Genomic DNA, 4,982 nt, shown 5'->3' with positions numbered 1-4,982 from the left:
ACTTTTTTTTTTTTTTTGTTTAAAATGTTTTTGGACATTGTGGAGAGATGAGAGGAAAGAAAATAAGAAGCTGCCAAAAATGTATTTTATTCTTTATTCTTTTTCTAAAAAAAATCAAAACAAACAAAAAAAAAAACATAAACAATGAAAAGAAAGTAATGTTATGAGAAATAATGCACAATGACGTGTGGACCAGTGGACCCCTGGGATGTCTGAGGGGGAGAGGGAGGGGTGCGTGAGTTGGGGGGGGGGGGGGGGCACAAGTGTGGCAGGGGGCACGAGAGGAGGGGTAAAACAGGGTAAAGAGATTTAGGATGTACACGCCCACTGCCCTCACCTGGACAGCTGGAGGGTTGACTGAAAAAAATGATGAATGAAAAACAGAGGGAGTGAGAGAGAGAAAGAGAGCGAGAGAGAGTGAAAGAGAGAGAGAAAGAAGAAAGGAGCTAGGAATGTAGGGAAAACAGGAGCACCGGAGTGAGCGAGGGAAGCGTGCAAACTCAGGTTTGAAAGGAGCACAGACGGATATTTGAGAAACTCACTTCATTTTTGCCTGCCGTGCACATAAGAGACGATTTAACCACCTTTCCTTCCACTTCCAACCTTCAGCCTGTGCTCTGTTGCTGTGAGACCACACCGAGAACCTATCCGCTGGCTAAAAACTCCGTGCTTGCGACTGCCAGGCGGGGTGGACTGTGTCTGCGAGCGAGTGCTCTGTGTTACAGCACAGGGGAGGGAGAGAGACCCTAACACTCTCCAAGCCTCTGCACTCTGCCTTCAGAGCGGACTGGAGCCAGCCACAGTGGACTCTCACGCAAACATCTTTTTTTTTGCTGCTCCGGTTTTCAACACTAAAATGCAAATTTCAAAAAAAGTAAAGAAAAGAAAAAAGAAAGATTTATTACATGAAACAGAGATGATTGCACAATCAAATCTCCGACGGATTCCAAGGCTGAGACATTCCAAGAAGAGTGGGGATGAGTGGACGAGCTTCCAGCGGGTTTCCACTAAACAGAAGAACCTGCACTGCAGCTGAATTTTCGGAAGGCCTGTGCTGCAGTGCGGGCTTTAGGACCCTGGGCAGGCCACTGCGTGGAAGGGGAACCTTGTTTAGAGGACTTTTTATATTAAAAGTTTTTTTTTTTTTTTTTTTTTTTTTTTAACAGAGGATGTTTAGGAGACAAACATTTTATCTGTGACAAACAACACCACTGTTCATGTTTTATAAAGAAATGAGAAAAAAAGAAAGAAAAAAATAATTCTGCTGCTTCTGTGTACAATTTTTCTAACAGAGTTTTAGCTTGCTACAATAGTTTGCAAGTGAGATTCGCAGGTTGAAGTGAAAACTTGCATTTGTGAAAGCCACGAAGTTTGATGGGACTCATTTTAGAAAGCCATAGAGTAACGCATATTTGCATTGTTTAATAACCTAATATTATTGTTATTATTAATATTATTATTGTAATAAATATTATTTTAAGTGCTATTTTTGTTATATTTCAGAATAGAGTTCTAGTATAAATAAAGTTTGTTGGTAAATATTGTTATATTTAGTATGATATGAATTTCAATTATATTGTAAACAGTGTTTAAATGTTAATATTGTTTTTCTGTTATTGTAATAATTATTATTGTATTATTCTTATCACTGCCTTCATGTAATGTTATTAGGAGAAGAAACAGAAGCTCTTGCGAGGTGTGCCGTGTGACAGCAGGTTTCATGCTGTGTCGATTGTTGAGTGTCTGTCTGTACATAATATTTTATTTCTTTCCACACAATCCACATTTCACTTCGTTTTAATATTAATGTTATTTTTTCCCCATCTGTTACCGTGATCTTAATTGTACTTGGCAATTTTATAAACTTCTGTAATAAAGTGTAAAGAAAAACACTCATCCCCTCCTCAGTCCTCTTTGGGTGCTCTCATGTGGGGTACAGAATAAGCATGAAGAAAGTTTGGTGTTAGGATTTAGTTCGGCAGATTCAGCACAACAATGGCGTGTGAATCGTATGTGAATGTGACGTGTGAATGTGTCGCACACTGTATCCCAGCGCAATCCTGACGTTTCCTCAGCGTTGCTATGACGTTCTCACAATGTTAACATCAGGACGTGATTGACTGAGATTCAGCGTAGGTCACTTTCCCCAGCACTGTACTATGCTTTAAGCAGCATCAGTCCTTTAAGCTTTAATTATTACATGCCTTAAATATTACATATTAATATATATACATATTTACTTCCATTTAGCTGGCATTGCCACTGTGTCAGGTCATTTGGAAACCACGTGTTTCTTTCTGAGGCCTCCTTTAGGATCAGAGGTATAAATAGCTCAATACTGTTGCATGAGAGAAAAAAAGAGAGATCATTCAGTGTGCACCAGCAGTTGTTGTGTTTACGATACAAAAGGTCATGTCTGTGAACACTGGACCACTAGCCACATCTTGCTAACCCTAACACTAACCAGAGTGTAATGAAACTTCCTTTGTGGTGTGAAGATGAAAGTTTGGAAGGCTGGATTATGCACAAACTGGAAATCAGAGGAACAGAACATTTCATTTCGCTCAGCCTGAAAAATATGTGTTTTTGTTTATCAGTTCCAGATATGGGCTCATTTTTTGGGGGATCTTTTGAAGTCAGTGAGAGACAGAACAACTGCAGAAAATGAAGAAAACACGTTTCAAAGGAAATCAGATGTGTTTGAATGTTGGGGGGGGGGGGGGGGGCACTGGTGATTTCAGAAATACCTTTATGGATTAAATAAGCCCCCTTATTAATACTTGCTGTTCATACACTGATGCTGTTTAGTGAAACAAAAAACACTCTTTGCAAAATGGGTGCATCAGCGTGGAAGCAAAAGTCTCAAAAATTTAATATCGCATTTTGATTGATAATAATTTTCACACGAAGTAGCCCAGTGCGTATGAAATTATATTTTATCCTAACATAGTAGGTAGATTCAGTGTGACTGCGGTCTACATACACATTTCAGTTGAATTAACCAAACACAGATGGCCTCAAAGCCATCTTGAATGACGCCAAACTCAACTATGGCAGAGAACGTGGATTTAACCCCTTTGACTCTGATGGGCTGTGGGTTGAGTCCTAAAAATCCAGAAAGTGGCTCTATTTACTGCTGAGAATGGTAGGGAAGAGTTGGGTTAATGCCACTGCGTTGGACTCACATAATGGCTTTGAAATCAGCAGGTTGAAAGTTTGGGCGAGTGCACGATACATACTACACAGCTAACAACACCTGCAAAACGGGCGACCATCAACCAGGAACATTAAGGCTTGTTTTGGGACAATGGCCTGTTCCACATAGCCAGCTGACACATCTGCCCCCCGGCCGTAAGCAGGGTTCGCTAGAGGGGCGAAAGGCAGGAGCTTTTGAAACTTTCCCCCGGAGCGGTGCTGCCATGTGTGGGCGCAGTGAGAGCACTCCTGTTAGCAGATAAACTCTGAGCCTGTGTCTACTTGCGGCCCTCCACCAGCGGGAGCCGAAGGCACACTCCGTTAATCCCGTGTTGATCTAGCGGATTCGGGTGACTTGGGAGCGGGGGTTGGGTTCACACATCTGCAGGGTTATCTTTCAAACAGAGGCTTTATAAAGTTCATCACGTTGCACCCCTGACACATCCTCCTCCCGGCGGGGGGGGGAAGGGTGGCGGGGGGGGGATGGGGGGGATGGGGGGGCGGCCCGTCTGGGGGTGAAGCGGGGGGCTTCATGAAATTCAGATTGATACTTTTTCACCGGCCCCGCGTTGGGTGGATTAAGCAGCCTGTTTCTGCCTGATCTGGTGCCTGTGACTGCGGTCAGATTAACAGCTGATGTGGAGGTGTGGGGAGAATCCGCAGTTTCAGGGCTGAGAAGTGACACTCGCTCTTTCACGGGAACAAAGGCCTTAGACCACTTTAAGGATCCTTAGACTTCTTCAACTGAGGCGCCATTTTTTCATAAGAGTTCATGCCTTGAATTAAACTCTGTTCTCTCAACAGAGATGACAAACATTTCAATTTTCAGTTTGTCTTTGTATTTTTTTGACAGCAGGAAATAAACAATTAAACCACATTTTTTGTGTTTTGTGAAAAAGAAGAAAGTCAATGTGGTCTTCTAATCAGAATCAGGTCCCTGTGGAAGAGCCAGCCACACTGTTTATGAGGAGGGCTCCTTCTAGACCTCCATTCAGAGGGCTCGACCTCCTATGGTACAGCATCCCCATCACTGCAGTGGGGGGGACTGCCTTTATCACTGGGTCCAAAGGGGAGGGCTCTGTCTGCTGGCTCAACACCAGTAATTCTACACATAGCTTGTTTTCCTTGTCAGAGACCGTTGTCTGCACAAAGATGAACCAGGAGAGGGTTTCATAACTGTTGCTGGGCAGCAGATGTGGTGTAGTGCTAAGGAGTAGGGTTCAGAACCGACAGGTTGCTGGTTTGATTCCCCAGTGATCCACTTCTGTTGTACCCTTGAGAGATGTACTTAACCCACAACTCCCTCAGTAAATATTCAGCTGTATAAATGGAAAACATGTGAAACTGCACCCTATGTAAATCACTCTGGATAAGAGCGTCTGCTAAATAACACTTATGTAATGTTAAAAGATACACAGGGTGAAAGGTAAAAATGGCCGCTGTAGAAAAGCCTCACGCATTAATCACCTGCGGGGCCAATGACAGGTGACGCAGGGCATGACATCGGTCTCCGACTCTTCCCTGGAGCGCCACGCCGCAGCTGTACTCCCTCTCTCTCATTTGTCTCCTTCCCGGAGAGCGCCTTTAAATCTAAATCTCACTCTCGATCAGGACCGGAGCCTGAGAACGCCGGGGTGACCCTTGGCTGGCCTGCCCGCTGTGTTGACGAGGCCTCTAATTCTGGACATGTCAGCCCTGGAAGGAGGCTTGCATAACTGCGACCGCCGAGCCTTCTCCTCACGTAGCTTCCCTGTTTTTTTTTCCACAGCTAAAACATGCCGGTTTTA

The sequence above is a fragment of the Megalops cyprinoides genome, chromosome 18, assembly GCF_013368585.1.
Source record: "Megalops cyprinoides isolate fMegCyp1 chromosome 18, fMegCyp1.pri, whole genome shotgun sequence".
NCBI classification, from domain to species: domain Eukaryota; kingdom Metazoa; phylum Chordata; class Actinopteri; order Elopiformes; family Megalopidae; genus Megalops; species Megalops cyprinoides.
The sequence above is the reverse complement of the archived record's forward strand: the minus strand, read 5'-3'. Positions refer to the sequence as shown.